Source organism: Cavia porcellus, unplaced genomic scaffold (genome assembly GCF_034190915.1).
Source record: "Cavia porcellus strain 051 isolate PalLab524CR breed Dunkin Hartley unplaced genomic scaffold, mCavPor4.1 scaffold_23, whole genome shotgun sequence".
NCBI lineage: Eukaryota > Metazoa > Chordata > Mammalia > Rodentia > Caviidae > Cavia > Cavia porcellus.
The window spans coordinates 49234990-49252422 of NW_026947506.1; positions in this window are offsets into that span (position 1 = coordinate 49234990).

A 17433-nucleotide genomic window follows, 5' to 3' on the forward strand; every position below is an offset into this window, starting at 1 on the left:
AAATAACAGTCACTAGAGCACAAGCACTGTGATGCTGAGGCAGGCAGCCTGATAACCAAACAGACTACTCAGTAACTAACGAGCAGGGGCTATATACTGTGTGGATACACTGAGCAGGGAAGGGATGACTCAGCCACTGGGCTTACAAAGAGAGACAAAGCAATTTCATCCCAGTGCTCATTTCTCTGTGTAATCTAAAGCTTAGGAAAAGTTTACTTCTGGAATTTTTCATTTACAGTTTTCAGAGTGTGATGATCATGATAACGAATCCTCAGAAAGTAAAACCAAGAGCTTGTCATATCAGCACTGTGAGAGGGAGAGGCAGGTTTAAGCCCAGACTGGGCTACTTAGTGAGATGCTGTGTCAAATTACATGTTTCTTTAAAAAGCACTGGAGATGTAGCTCAGTGCAGAGGCCTCAGCTTCATTCCCCAGTACCACAAAAATAAAATAAAATTATAAAATAAAATCAGGGATAAGGAAGAACTACCATATTTGTTGTTTTATAAATATTGCTGCAAATACCGACCCTCGTTTCTCTGCCATGTCCTTCAGTCTTTTTGTTATCTTAAAGCATCCTCTAAGTTTGTTCTCGAATGTGTGCAGACTTCTGATTTCCGTTCTCATCTTACGAGTTCACCCAAGCCAGCAGTCCCTTTCAAATAAGGAAAGTAACAATAGCAGCACTTCTCACTAACAATACAATAATCATAAGTTTAACTGTACTATTCTAGTGGTCACACCAAGTTGAAAGAGAAGAAATTAATTTTAACAATTTATGTTATTCGAGCCAAGATATTCAAAGTAACATTCCTTCAGCATGTAACTTGGGTCACATTCTAAGTGCCCAGTGACAACAAGTGACAAGTGGTTACTGTGGAGGTCAGGGGAGACCGTGGGGACCCTGAGCCTGAGGGTGAGTGGGCTCCACTGACATTCATCCCGAATGACACAAATTTCTACCTCGACACAGGGCCACTTCCACAGGGCCACTTCGAGCCAGGTGTGCCACATGCCTTCTTACACAGCCTGTGGACCGAAGAGCTGGAAATGGAACCAGCAGCCCCCTCACTCCAATACAGAGACTCTCCAGCCTCCTTCTGGCCAGCTAATTCAAGGATGCAAAGACCTTCTGCTCTTCAAGCACAAACACCCCATTTCTTTGTGAGAGGGAGACAGACAGACAAACACAGCAGAGAGGGAGATGGAGAGACTGAAAGAGAAAGAGAAAGGATGACGAAGAAATCACCTGGATGATAAACTTCTGTGAGAGACAGAGAGAGGGAGTGAGAGGTAGAGAGAGAGACAGAGAGAACACAACCTCAATAAACTTCAACGAGGCAAACGCAGTTTCACTGCCAGACAAGATGGCCATTTCTCATTGGCTTCCTCAAGCATCTTTAGTATCCTTAGTGTCTGTGTTGCGTGGCTTATATCACATCCATTCCACTGAAGTATTTTCTGGACATTTTTTATGCTAACAAAAAATGGTCCTGTCTCAGCCTCCAGTCTGATAGAGGATTCTTTCACACATTAGGCTCCCATCACCTTTCCCCTTCCCTTGCAAGGACTATGTTGCCTTACCAGAATATGCTCAGTATGCAAGGGCTGGCATTTTTGGTAAATTATAAGAATCTGTTATGCTACTACTAAAAGATATTTCTTATTTTTTTTCATTGAAAATGGAACACATTGATGCAGTATGAGAAGGTCTGGGATTTTGTTGCGGTGATGGTTTATAACATTTTTCACATCTTAGTGCAAAATATTTATTAACCTCGCTTGATTTCTAAACATCATCACTTGAAGAGCACTCAAAATAAGGCTTCATTGGACACTTTTCTGACTACATGGAATAATCATCTGTAGCAATAATGTGGCTATTTCACCTAAAATCAGGAGATACAGGAAGTGAATTTTGATGGGAAAGTATGGGAAACACAATTTCTGAGTTCCACAAGCCCAGTACATTCTTTACAATAGCTTCATACATGCTGATGCCATAAATTAATAAAATATTGCCATGCAATCTTTGCACTCTTTGCTCTCTGGAGCCGAACTCTCAGAGCGATTTCCACAGTGACGGGGAGCCCAAGGCACCAAGGGAAGCATCTTAGGCTTCCATGAGAAAAATGCACGTACTTCTTTATGCACTCTTCACCTCACCTCAAAATACCACATCCTTATGAACTCGATGGGCACCAGACTGATGTGACTGTGTCTCTCCCAAAGGCCAGCATTTGCCCCGGAATATTACTCTCAGTCTAAGGTCTTGCCCCTACTGGATTCTCTGTGTGTCTCACAACTTTAACTTCAGGTCTTCTCATATGTTAGCCATTTATTTCTTGCCTGCCTAAAGATCTCTTTTATTTTCTGCTTTGTCAATACAAATCTTATCTATTTAGGGTGCACAGTAAAAACTTTTGCTGCAAATACACATGTGAGATGAGTCCTATACTCAAGGATATCAGCATCCTCCGTCCTCACAGTGGCCTCTGTGTGTGGGGGCTGACAGCATCTGAAATCTGCTCATGCAGCAAATCTCCATGACACAGCAGTCTCATTACCTTTTGTCACCGGATCACCTATCACATTACCAGATCAAGTCTCCCTCCATATCCCCAATGCTGGGAAGTTTGACCACACCTTTTCTGTGTTTTCCTCCTCGATGCCCCTTGGCTAGCCACCATTCCACTCCTTGCATCTATGCACAGACTCTTTTAGACTTCATAGTTGAGTCCTGTAGCATTTATCTTTCTGTGTCTGGCTTATTTCACTTAACAAATTGTTCTTTTAATTCATCCACACTGTCACAAACAGTAGGAGCATCTTCATTTGAAAGGCTGAATGATGCACCACCATTTCTTTATCCGTGATCCACTGGTGAACAATTGAGTCAATGCTGTATGCAGTGTTGTCAAAAATGCTGCGAAGAATCTGGTGTGCAGCTATGGCCTAGAAGCCCTGATCTCAGCAGTGTGGCTCCTTCACTGGAGTTTTTCAGTTTCTCTGTTGAGCAAACTCCATGCTGTTTTCCATAATGGTTATAGTCCCACCAACAGTGTTCAAAGTTTTCCCTTTCTCCACACTCAACCAATAGTTATTATCACTTGTCTTCTTGATAATTGCCTTCTTAATAGGTGTCCACTGATAGCTCATTCAGGTTTGAATTTGAATTTCCCTGATGATTACAAGTGTTAACCACCTTGTCAGAACCCAAGTTGTCATTTGCCTGCCTACTTTGGAAAAATGACCATCCGAATCCTTTGCCTGTCTTTATGAGATGTTTATAGCTCTTGGTTTATATAAGTTCCTTGTGTACATTTGGGGAACCTTCATTTTGTGGCTGCTTTTGTTTTACACTTGCAGAAGTTTTTCAGGTTACAGTAGTCCCGCTGGCTCATTTTTTTTTTTCCCTGATATGTTGAGACCAATGTCTCGTTTTATTGTAGAAAGTATTATATCATACTTTCTGTTCAAGTGTTAAACGTATTTTGAGGTGACTTTTTGTGTATGCTGTAAATGTCTTATTTCATTGTTTTGCAGGAAGCTATCATCTTCCTAACACCAATTGAGAAGATTATTTTTCTCTAGAGTTATGTGTCTGTAGCTTTCTTTTCTTGTGACATCCCAGATTTCAGTGTCACTATGGTGGTGGCATTATATTATGTATATTTGGCAGAATTTAAGTAGACTCCATGTTAAATTTTCTTCAGTCATGGAGCCATTTGGTTTGATTTTCTTTATTGAAAAGTCTTAATGAGCACTTCAACCTTCTGTGTGTGTGTGTGTGTGTGTGTGTGTGTGTGTGTGTGTGTGTGTGTGTGTTTGGTACTGGGGATGGAACTCATGACCTAGCACTTTCCTGGCAGGCACTTGTACCACTGAGGTAAACCTCCAGCCCCACGTTTTCATTTTTTATTAGTCTGTTCAAGCTTTCTATTTCTTCTTGATTCATACACCATAGGTGTAGATTTGTAGGCATTTGTGTATTTTATATTAGCCAATCTATTGAATATAATTATACAATAATTCACAATGATTTATAATTTTGAGGCATCTGGTTTAATATATTCTAATTCCTCTCTTATTGTATTTAAGGAAGCCCTCTGATTTTAGTGATCTCTGGCAGGTCACTGACAGACAGTGGACTTTTCAGCTACTGTCAGGCTTTACTCTGCATGCCAAGAAGGTTTCCTGGTGTCTCTGGTGCCTTCTTGAGTTCCCAGGGCCTGGCCGATGTGCAATAAATCACTCCAGGATCACTCAGCAATTACTTGGATAAATGATTGAGTGAATGAAATTATGATACATTTGCCTCTGACTTGTCCTCTGAGACACTCACCCTGGGTTTTCCCGAGATCCTCAGGGATAAATGATTTAGGAATCTTGTGCCAACTTAGGGTCATGCACACTGACAGATCTGATGAACCATAGCAGGAGACTTGGGGTCCATTTGGAAACTAAGGCCCAAGGATGCTGCAGTACCGTAAGAGGCCACTACTGCACTTAGAGGGGATCCATGCAACCCTGTACCCCGCTGTTAGGGTACAGAAGCAAATCACATGGCTTCCTTCATTACCTCCCAGGGACACAGAGAAGTTGCAAACTGCCTCCAGACGTGGCTCAAGGCCTTCATTATCTCACAAGTGTGTGTGGTGAGACGGAGCACCTGAGACCAGCTATGTTTCCAGATTTGCCTTCAGGCTCGACAGCCAGAGGGCCAGCTAGAAGCTGAGTTATGTTTATGTTTGGAAGGTCTAAGTATGGAAGCTTTAATTTGTATTTTCACTTGCAGAGATACAGGATACATGTGTAGTACACGTGTCACATGGTGCACTGTGTTGCATGTGTATGTGGCATATGTGCACAAAACACGCATCATCTGGACATTGTGCAACGTGGACTCCTATCTGCACTATCGTCTTTTCAAACAAGATCTTCTATTGACATCTTACAATTCCACATTTATTCCTGCCTTCAAGAAGAGCCAGCAAGAGTTCTGATAAATGCAATTTTAAAAGAGGCTGAAAACAGGAAAATCTGATTCTGTCCCACTGGGATTTAATGCACTCCCAGACAAAAGTTCTATTGATTTTAGTGTATGCAGTCAACTGAACAATTCTAATATTCAGTTGATAGTGAAAGCATTGATGAAATATACTGCAGAATTGCCAGGAGTTTGATCAATTAAAAAAAAAAAACTGAGCAGTATAACACCTACAGTAAAACTCGGCCAGATATTAGTTCCTTTCACACTGACAGCTGAGCCCAGGCAAGGGGTGTGCGTGTGTGTGTGTGTGTGTGTGTGTGTGTGTGTGTGTGTGTGTGTGTTTAAACAATTCACGTTACAAATCAAAATATAACAATTTGCATTTCCTCCTAAATGCCTGGTTCTGACCTAAATCAGCAGTATGTGGACCTAGTGGTGCAGGGAGTGAGGGAATTACAGGAAATAGTCTGGGGGGGGGGGTACAGGAAGAACAGAGAAGAGGAGAAGGAGAGAAAGATAAGGAGAGAGAAGGAAGCTTTTAGAAAGATGAAATTGCATTTTTAAGTTTCAGGAAATAAAAAACCGCAGTGATGCAATCAAGACAAAAGATTTTTAACCACGTGGCACCCTCTTTGAGGCTGGATGTGGCTCAGTCAGATGCTAGTTTAAAAGAAAACCAGGGAGAAAGTTAGTGCCTTTTTATCCTTAAGACGGACTTTTATTCATTCTCTCAATTAATTGATTTGAATGATAGTTTCAGATAACTAATGAGCTGCAGATGCCCAATGCCAAAATCGCAGGCAAGGAAAACCAGCCTCCTGCTTCCTCCTGACACAGATAGGAGCGCTCTCCCTCCCGCTCTCCTGTACGTTGCATCTTTGTGAAACAGCTCTGGCTCCATTTGCAGCGGAGCAGGGAGTGTGCCGTCCTGAACCAGATGGATCTGAACCACAACCGAGCCACACACAGTCTTCTGGGCCTCAGGGACCCGAGAGATGGAGCCCATTCCAATGCTGAGATTTTCCAGCAGGGTGATGATTTATTTGTTTCTAAGATAAATGTGCAGGCTGTTTGGAAAGAAGGCCCTAGCAGGGAAGGTAAGCAGATGCAGTGATGCATCTAGAGTTCCCTGCAGTGATTCCAAGGAAAAGGAGGCAGGGAGTCCTGTGGCCGAGTTAGGAATGGTCTTGGGGGCAGCAGGGGGCAGCTCGGTGCACCCCACAGGCCACTATGATTCAACACCAGGAAGTATTTCTCTACTACTCTGACCAAGTGTGGGTTCAGAAAACATGCCAGTGCTTGTTGAGTGGCTGCTGGGGCCCAGAGGACCAAGGAGCAGAACCAGGGCCCAGCGAGCTTGTGTCATCACAGTCTTCAGTGTGAGCATTAGTGGCTGCCTCCACGTGTGAGTCTGAGCTGGGCGACTCCCTGCCTACAGACGGTCAGGTGACATAGGCCAGGTCCATCCACAGAGCCTCCACTGGTGAGGCAGGAGAAGGGTATCAAAGTCAAAGGATCAAGGAGAACAGAAACCTGGATTCTCTCCTCCCCTCCTCAGGCCCACCTTGATAGATTTAAACCGCTAAGCTCACAGATACCACGACAGTGTGGCTCCTAGCAGATCCTCAGATCATAGACCGGGGGCTTTCACAAGATGTCTTTAAACAGCCGCCCCAAGATGACAGGGCAGACACTCCTGGGGGTCCTGAGAGTACCTGATGCCTTATGACGCCAAATCCGAGTGAGGCAACACTTACATTATTTATGCTTTTCAATAAAAATTGAAGCTACTTCAGTTTTTAGCCATGGTCCAGGAAATTTAATTGAGCAAGTACAGGTCTAGCAGGCTGTTCATTGAGCTCTTGATAAGGGTCTGGCTGAAGAATGGATCAATCACGTCTGGACTGAACTTCTTGGTCCCCTGTCTGGAGTAGCGAGGAGGAAGCTGTAAGATGCCATCTGCTCGCTGGCTTCCCAGCTCACCATGCATCAGGAAGAAAGCAGCCTCACAGAGGCAGTGCAGGAGCACCCAGAGATGGCTTCCTGAGGCTGCTTTTCCTGTTTCAGCTGAATTGTTAGCTCTCGGGAATGTGAGAGGTAGCACATGCCAATCACAGAACAAGAAAAGAGGACAGAATTAGTCGCAAGATGTGCAGGTCATTTTAGCTCCGGTTATTTCCCCTCTCAAGCTGCCTAGAAAACATTGTCATTCTATTTTTAAAATATCTTTGAATTCACAAAAGCCTTGCCACTGGCCTCTGTGAAGGGAAATTCAGATTCCGGCAAACTGCTGTTCTCATCTGGGCCTTGAACAATGCAGCTATTTTGGCATACTGATGGCATCTTGGGGGAAAAAGAGGACATACCCCAAAAGGTAGAAAACAGATTTTGCTTATTCTCTAAATAAGTTTGGCAGTGACAGCTGATATCCCAGGAAAAAGGCAGAGTCCTAACTGTCAGCCCAGCACCCCAGAATGTCGCGGAAGTGCAGGCAGAGTGCGGGGTCTCTGTGGTAAGGCCATGTGGACTGGGGCCCAGAGCTCAGGCCATGCTTCAAGAGGGCTTCTTTAGCTCATGGGCTGAGGGGCAGCACGCCTGACAACTCCAGTGCTGGGGTGGGGTGGGTGGGAGCCTTGGTTAACTCCAAGTCGATTGTGTACCTCAGACTATTTCCCCCTCAACTGACCTCACTTCTCTGGCTGACGACACACTCGTGGGATCAGAGCAAATTTAGCATGTGCCCTAAATGTCCATGTGACTCCCATGCTGCAGCCCTGCCCAACTGGAACCCATCCAGCTTTCCTCGGCCCATGGGAGCACACTGATCATCTCAGTGTGCTGTGCTCCGTGTCTTGTGTTTGGAAGAGCCATGCAGTGGGTGGTGACACTCTTTGTGCTGCCTGCTCTGCAACTGCCGCCATCCAGCACAGCAAAGGACTTCTCGCCATGTGTCTGCAAGCCCAGGTCCCGTGTCTACCCTGGAAACAATGCAGAGAGGACCAGTGACTTCCAGGATGATGTTACCCAGAGAAGCCCAGCACTGTGCAGGAAGCAAGCTGTGTGTGCTTCACTCAGAGGGGCGGGAGCATAGCATGGGCTTTCCCCCACAACTAGGTTTGATATCCTTGACACTGCTGGTTTTGTGTGAGCCTCCCAAGCCGGTATACTATTTCATAATGTCATCTGCCCAGAATGTGTCTTTGACTGGCTATTTGAGATATTCCTACCAACATTCTGCAATTTTCTTTCCTATCAGAATTGTTCCTATGTAGTAGTTCCTGGTATTAGAAAGCTCCTCTCGGGTAGAAGAGTAGAGGAAAAAAAAGAAACAAGTTATATTATGTACAGGCCCAAATTCTCTTTGATGAAAGTAGTCATTATAGATACTTAAAATGTACCCATAAAATCTGATTGGAGAAAAAGAGATCCCCCGCTGAGGAGGTAACCCCAGTTGTCTACAGCATTTGCACTGGGAAACACTGTCAAAGCCTTGATTTGATCTCAGTGTCTGGGACACAAAGCTGCAGATTCTGCATCCAGCAGGGCTTTGCTCTCCCATTTGCCCGTATTTCCCCATTTCCCACTGCATCGAATGCAGGGAACACAGGACGCTATCTGCAAGCTGGTTGGCTCAACTGAAAACCCCAAAGTTCCAGCTCACGTGTCTCTAAGACACCTAGGTGAGAACAGCTCCCTTCTTCAGTTTGAAACCACTCCTGCTTCTTTCCTACCAGAGGCACATGGCGATTGCTTGACACGCTTTCAAAGAAGACGCAACGTTACAGGCAGGTACTCTTGGTGTCCCATGTAGACTAGAATGTACACATCCCCTGAGGCCCGCATTTAAATAGATAAATTGCACCCTTCTCTCTCTCCAGGGCTTGAACTTTGCATTTTTGAGTGTGCTGTCAAAATTCTATCCAGTAAATCTCTTTATGTCTTCTAAAAATAGATATAGATAGATGATTAGATGGTAGATAGATCCCAAAAGGGAAAAAGTCTCCAAGGATTATTAGTGTATATCTTACTCATGGAAGAAAAAGCAAAATTAGGTAAATTGGATATTCTGACACTACTTAGCAGGCTTTCTGAACTATTTACTACTGACATTTTCATCCAGAGAATTCTCTGTTGCAGATCTGACATCGTCACGGTATGATATTTAGCACCATCTGTAACCACTGCCCACTTTTGATAACCGAACATGTCCCCAGTGACCTACAACTATCTCCTGGTGAGGAGATGCTAAAATCAGCATGCTTGTGAACTATAGCCTTGGTGTCATCATGAAGAAGGGGGCCAAAGAAACACAGCACCCTTCAGGCTTTGCTGCTGTTGATACACTGGTGTCATCCGGGCTGAGCAACCAGCCAAGAAGTCTAACAATGGGTGCAGGGAAAATTCTTTGTAGAACAAAAAAGTGTAACTTAAAGCACCAAAGTTACAAGTTTAATAGTCCACAACTGAGACTTTCCTTAACTGGCCTGGAATTCCAGTGGTCACAGTGTAGGCTCTCTACATGCAGCTCTGGAGGTGCCCTTGAGAGTAATAATTTTGTTTCTCCAAGCTCTTTCCTGCAAAACCCCATAGGTCCTTGTTCATACAAAGGTGCTGTGACACTCCTGTCTACATGGGGCCTCAGTCTTTGAGGTTTTCTTAGGGCTTACAGCTCTGTGCTTCAGCTCACAGGGTGGATTCTCTGGGATTCAGCATGTGACCGCTGTTCCCCTGCAGCTTGATAAATGGGGTCATCTTACCTGACAGACATCCTGACAGAGAGCTGGCAGTCTGAGGGTAGAAGCCAGGATTTGGGACATGCAGAGGCAGTGCCACCTCTGTCCTAACTCAGCTTACTTTTCCTTCAATTTCTGCTCACCTTCTGACACCTCCCCACTGCCTGGTGCTTGCACCCTCAGTCCTTCCTCCAAACTTTATCCCAGGTGGTCCAAGCCTGTGTGGCTGGAAAGTCTGGAAGTTGAAGCCCTGACAGCCCACCTGGAAGGGAGGGAACTTTGAGATTTATTCAGCTTCTCCTCTCACAGCAACAGTGACCAGGTCTTCCTTGCCTAGAGGACACAAGAACACCCTGTCTCCTGAACTCTAGGGATGCTTGGCCAGGTGAGGGACCTCAGGCATATCCCAGAAGTGGGTGATTTCTCAAGTAGTTTACACCTTTGCCCACCCAAATCTCCTTCCATTTGGTGTGAGCATGGTGTTCTTACTGCAAACTAACACATTTCCACAGCAGGTCCCAGCAAAAGACAGTTACAAAGAAAGAGAGCATAGTAGTCAGATTTCCTGTTTCCAGGAAAAAATACCCAGTACTCACAACCTAAAGGAGAATGGGTTTATTTTGGTTTGCAGTTTCAGAAGGCTGTGTCCTTGATTTTCTGGCTTCAAGACAAAGACATCCTGTTGAAGCGGATGGGGGAGGAAAACTGTTCAACCCGGAGCAGAGAGAGGCAGAGGGATGAGCCAGTGACAAGTGTACACATATCAGGTCACACCACAGTGACCTGTGTCTTCATACCAGGCCCCACGTCCTAAGAGCACAGTCAGCTACTGGTTTATCAATGGCTTGATCCACTGATGAGTATCCCACCCCATGAGCCATCCACTTTCCAAAAGCCCCACCTCTGAGCACATTAGACTTGGGGGACATTTAGATCTAAGCCATAACCAGAAGGTGGGGGAGCCAGAGGCAACGTTTCCGCTGACCACTGTGCCTGGAGCCCCAATTCAGCCCTGGGTCCCTGGTCCCTGCAGCTTTTAGTGCTCCCTCTTCATTAACAGCTGTGACCACAACTGAAGCGTAAGCAGGAATCTTCTTATTAGCACACATAAAGGTCTTGCCTCTGCCCCTGCTGTGGGGCCACACTGACCTTCACAGCACAGGGTCAGTCCCAGTGTCCTCCTCCCTGAGGCCAGTTCCTCACTGGCTCTGAGGGGACCAGTCTCTGGCGACACAGCCCATGCCAGCCCTGAAGTTCAATGCACAGCTCACCGGCTGGGCGGCTGTGCTAATGAGAGCAAGCAGCAACCCCACCCCCCAGCCTGTCTGCTAATAATGTTCCTGAGATGGACAGAGAAATCAGGCTAAGAGCAGGCTCATTAGCATATGTGCCTGAAGCTGTTCACCTCTTTGGGAGAACAACAGTCCCTGCTACTGTTCCCACCACCCTACCTAAGCAGGGGACACCGAGGACACCATCAGTGCTGAGCCCCTGCAGGCTCTCCCGAGGCCCCTCCATCCTTCATCCTGTCACCCTGCTTCAATCTGAACAGGTTCTGCAATGCTTTCTTGTCTGCCCTTGGATCCTAAGTCAGATCCCTGGGCCAGCAGCACCGCCTCGCCCTGGGACTCCCAGGACCCACGTGGGACCTGTTACCTCGTAACTCCATTTTAAGACAAATCTCATTCCATTCGAGTGCATTTGAGAGTCAAAGTAATGCTAGTTTAGTCCACATGACAAGCACACGCTGCGGGGGTGGGAGGGTATCATTTTCCTTTGTGAGATTTTGGAAGTCTTTCTACAACTTAACTCCGAATGGAAAGTGCTCTGCCTGTCTGCCTCAGTCTCTTTCCTAATGGCTGAGACTCCGTGTCTGAGATCTACCACTTCAAGGAGAAGAGATCATTTGGCTCATGGTTTTAGTTCACAGTCCGCTGACTCCAAGGCAGGACAGCACTTTGGCAGAGGGGCATGGTGTACAGAAAGCAGAGAGCTTAATGGAGGAGCCCGGGAGGAGGTGAACCTTTCCAGGTCACACCCTAGTGACCTGATTCTTCCTCCCAGACCCCACCTCCTAAAAGCAGGATGGCTGTAATACCCCTATGATCTAGTCACAGTCGAAAAGTTCTGCTTAAGATTGCAGGAGGGTTGAAGGGGACATCTGGGTAAAAACCACGACACCTTCTCCAAAACACACGTTTATGTGAAGTCTTTATGACCAACATATAAGAATATGACCCTAGAGACATTGTAGATATAATTGTTTTTTTAAATTGGTACTGGAGATCAAACCCACGACTGCTTGCTTGCAAGGCAGGTGCTTATTCCACTGAGCTAAATCCCCAGCCCCACAGATATAATTAAAATGAGGGAATGTACAGGAAGAGGAGACCTAATCCAATATGCCTGGGGAATGCAGACATGAGCAGGCACAGAGGAGGAATGCTATGGGGTCACGAGGTAGGGAGCAGAGAGAGGCCCTTCCAGCCAAGAAACACCCAGGCACAGCACGTCTGGAAGCTGGGGGCAAGCAGGGGACAAGTTCTCCTGCACAGCTTTGGAAGGAGCCAACCCTTATGTCACAGAGATCTCACACCTTCAGCCCCCGGGACTGTGAGACCCTAACTCTGCTGCTTAAATCACCCAGTTTGCAGTGTTCATCAAGCAAACTAACATGGTCACCCCTTGGATGCTGAGTCCTGGAGTCTGAGAAAGTCAGCTCCTAACAAGGTCTTCTCTCAGAAATGCAGCCTTCTGTAAGAATCAGAAAGAAAATATGGGAATCTATCCACCATCATTCACAAGAGAAAGAATAGTGCTGCGTGTACCATTCTCTAATGGTACCTGACCCCTGTGAGTCTGATGGCTTCCTCCTGAGTCACTTCATCTCGGTCTGCTGGTGATTCCTGGGCTCCTTCAAGGCTGTGTGTATCTCTATTTGTATTTGTCCTTCCTCAGATAGCTCAAGTCTCCTAAAGTCCATTGCTGTCAGAGCACAGTGGAATCAAGGAGGCACCGATACCTGTGATAACATCCAAATACAGTAATAATTCCACAGTGCAGAATGAGCTGGTAGAACCAGGCTGTACTAAAATAGTAAGTGTCTTGAGTTTGAGAAATTCATATCAGGAACATTTTTGCTGGTCACTCTTTCACAGTAACCCAGGCCTGATTGATTATTTATGTGGTTTAAAAGATGGACACTTTGCCATATTTTTAAAAGATTATGCCAAAGCAGCCTTGTGCAAGAGATTTTAAATATATTAAAACTTCACCCTGAAAACAACTCCCACAAATCTAGTTTATACACATTTTTTACTTCAAGAATCCAAGATCAGTAAAAACAAGGTTCTCAAGCAGTGTTGCAAGTTTTTAAAGATTTCTTTCCCTGTTCTATATCCATAATAGTCACATGCTTCATTTCAAATGCAGTTTCGGTTCATGAAAAACAGTCCCAAAATAGTGGCTACTGGAAATCAGAGGAGAATGCTCTGGATGAACTGTCAGCCTCTCCATCACCTCTGCACCCCAGGAATGGTAAACCCTCATGCAAGGATGGAGAGAAAGGACGGGGGATGCAGCTTAGAGGCATGGCATAAGCACCTGCCTGGCAAGCACCAGGTCCTGAGTTCAATTCCAGGTACCAGGAAAAATGAAAAGAATAGAAAGAAAGCTGAGTGTGGCGGTCCCTGCCTGGAATCCCCTCACTCCGGGAGGCTGAAGCAGAAACATCACCAGTTTGAGTTCAGCCTGGACAACTTAACAACACAGTGAGACCCTGCCTCAAATTTAAAAATAAAAAATAAAAATCTGGGGATACATCTCAGTGCCAAGGCCTTGAATTAAAAAAAAAATCTTTTTAAAGACTAGGCTAAAAGGGATCAGTGGTTACTAATACAGGACATAGGGAAGGTTCTGGACCACAGGAATTACAGCCTTCAGGGTTCTGGATTTGAGTCATTTGGGCAAGTGATGGTGAAACATAGGACCAGAGGGAACACGGAAGTGTTACATGACCAGTGTCAGCCGGGCCCCAAAGCTGCCCCACCAGCCAAACCTGCAGGGCACTCCAGTGAGACCTGGGCACGCCAAGCCCAGCACGGCAAGACCTGAATTCAGAGCACCTGACTGAAATTGACTTAAATCCAACCAAGCAGGATAGCTCACTTTTTCTTTTCCTTTTTAAAAACCTTTTATTAGCATATGTTTGCAAGATATGACTGTCCTACTTATTCTTTTCATTTCTGGGACAAAATACTAGGCAGCCACAGTTCTAAGAAAGAATGGCTTGTTTAGCTCACAGTGTGTGGAGGCTTCAGTCCATGATCAGCTGGCTCCAAGGCAGGGCAGCACAGCAGAGACGTAGAGTCCAGAGCAGGGTAAGCAAGAAGCAGCAGCAACAGCATCAAATCTCCCTTTCCCTTCTACTCTCTTCATGCTACAGGCCTATTGGTTGGTGCCCCCACATCCAGGCGGGGCTTCAGTATTCATTCCAGCCACACCAGTGCTATGCTAAACTAGTTAGTGGGCTAATCCGGTACCATGCAACTTTAATCCCAGTGTCACACACCCATGATCCAGCCACCTCCCCAAAACTCCTTTATGAGTACAAGAGGCTTTGGGGGGACATCTAGATGCAAGCCAGAAAAATATCATTTACACTTGAGGAATGGGTATATGTGTGTGTGTGTGTGTGTGTGTGTGTGTGTGTGTGTGCTTGATCGATATAGGTATCATTCCCAATCCACTTCCCACCCCCCTGTACTCTTCCCCCTACTCCAAAAACTACATTTTATACTTTAACTAATTTATGATTGAACTTCTGATATAAAAGAAGCCACGTGATATCGAGCTGGCTCCCTGGTGAGTAACTGTGATGTGAAACCAGTGCACTCTCCAAGGGACTAACCCTCCACCAGCTGCGTCCTGTGCCCTGCAAAGGCCGGGCTCTGCCTTCTCCCACTCAACACTTCTCAATAGTGCATCTTCTAAAAGGGAATATCAGTGCAGGACAGGCTGTCCCTGTTCATGCATGGCAGTTGCATTTCTCTATGAAACTTGTTCCCCTAGCACGGGGACATAAACTGTTGAGGCAGGAAGATAGTTTTTGAGTGAAATAGCAAAAAGGAGCAGGATTCAAAATCGCCTTGAGTGTTTGTGGTCTTTTATTATAGCACATTCAAAACGCAGTTTCCTTCATCCAATATATTTAAGTTTTTCAGCAAAAGGATGCGGTAATATTAGATGCGATTGGATTTCCAAGTAAGCAATAACTCCGGTGGTGCCAAATCTGTCTTTCAGCTCAGCCCCATATGATTGTCCAAGAGAACTCACGGAAATGCTGGCCCGAAAATCAGAAGTCCCTCTGCATCTGCAGAAATCCATTCTTGTGCCATCTTTGGAGCTCACTTCTCCTCTGGAAGGAACTCTGTTGCCCACTTTTTTACACTGTAATTTCTTGAACTTTCTCAGAGAGTATTTTCTGTGAATACGGGGTTCCCCTCCTCCACACACCCCCTTACAGGATCCCTGCCTCTTTGCATAACAAAATGAAATTTCATTTTTTTGATGGCTCTCTTTTCTACACCTTTAGCAGGTATGAAGCCTTCCCTCACCCCTATTTAGCTGTCACAGACATTCTCTTCTTCTGCATCATCTACATCCTCTGCATGTCATAAGCATGCTAATATTTTCTATACTTGCCTGAAATTTTGTTTACTGCTTTTTATTCTGAAACCCATGCTGTTCTAAAATTAAATGTAAAACATGACCCAAAGATACATTTTCGTTTGCCAAGATTTCCAGGTTACAGTAAAGCTGGAAGAACAACTCACAAGGGACCCAGTGCTGGAGACTCGGTACCAATGCAAAAAGAACACTTTGCCTGGGGCCCCAGCTTGGGCTCAATGCCAGAGCACTACATAGCAGGTGGAAGGTGTCAGATCAAACTCTCAGTTAACGATCCTCCAGAATCCTTGTGACATATCACAAAACACCTAACATACTTTCACGCATCACACACATATCCCCTATACTTTTACATAGTGTTTTCACAAACTTGCATGGCACATGTGCGTAAGGGGTATTTCTCTGTGTGCAGTCTAGATCTGTGTACCAGAAACACCATCCCAGATTTTACAGACACCCGCCTTCCTTCTGTGACTCCCAGGTAATAACTGCAAATGAGTAAAACCGTGTAAACCACCTAAGAAAAGTCTTCCACTTAGTCCTGTATCTTAATTTGACTTTATGATAATACCGACACGAAATGCTTCATACCACAAATGGTCACAAAAGAGGATCCGAAGAGCTGAGCTTAATGGTTCAGTTTCCTGGGTGGAAAAACCTTCCAAACATACTTCGCATTCTCTGACCTAAATTCCACACCGAGCCAGTAATTAAGATGTAAACTTACATTCCTACACAATCGCTCACATGTCTAGAGATTGAGATTGATGATTAATGTCTTAAATTAACAGCTTGCAGGACAGACATCTGTCAAGCTTTAACAACAACTTTCTAAAGTGGATGTTTTACCTGGGGACAATAACTAATAAATGTCAGATTCACTTTCTGTGTACCTAGTTCTAGATGGCCGCCCCAGGCATGTGACATTTAGAATCAGCTCTGCCTCACCTCGTAAAGAAAAACCCAGTGAAGAAGATACAAGTCTGATCAGAAACCTGGTATTTAACAATTATTTTTCCTTCGACTTTTCTTTAATTTCTTGCAAAATTTTAACACATCAAACAAACACACTGGTTTTATAAGGTCTGTAAAAGTCTACACCCACAGTGAAAACTTGCAAGTAGAGAGGTAGATGACCCCCAAATGTGACAAGCCAGGACTCAGGAGGTCCGATTGGCGGGGTGCTGCACCCTGCCCCTGCCCTGATCTTCTAGGAAGCCCTGCCTGTGTATTTAGGGCACCTTCAGAGAATCCTCGAAACTGAGCCTTCCACTGAAAGCTGAGACTGGGGCAAAGCAAGGCAAGGTCGACTAGAATTTTAAAAAGACACAAGTCCACAAAGGACTATTTCAAAAAGGTCAGTTGAAGGAAGCAGTGTTTATACCTTGGCATTGCAGACTGGTAACAAGCAGTCCCCAGAACTCACGCTGAAAAAGTGTGAATTAGACATGACAACTTGCCTGGCTAAATCGATGTGGAGATGCTTTTTGGGCACCTCAAACCCTGTGGCTATTACCCGTTCTCACCCCTTACCCTGCACGTACATGCACCCCAAACTCGGTCACCTTTCTCAGTGTTGGCATCTGTTGAACCTGTGAAGATTCTAAGGCTGCATCCCCCTGTGCTCAGTCCTGTTGCTATTGGGAACCGGAGTTTGTGTTTTCACAAGTGTCCCAAGGAATTCTTATACTGGTGACCTCTAAGAGATGCTGTCCCTTCAGGACACGTTGTCAGCAAGGTCTCTAAAGTTTTGTCATGAAAATGTCCCCCCTGTCACATTCAGAAGAGTAGAGAAGAATGTTACAGAGTGGCAAAGAGGGTGACCTTGGTGCTATCCAAAGGTACCAGCATCACCTCCATGCCACTGAGGGTTTTGGCATCTACCTTCTCCAGAGAAATAGACAGACATTATGTTTCTTCCCACTTCCTGCCAAGCATGGTCCTCACCAAGGCAGGATGGTGCAAACTAGCCCTCCACAAACAACCGATGGGCAGTGTTGAGAGTCTGTGTGGACCAGTG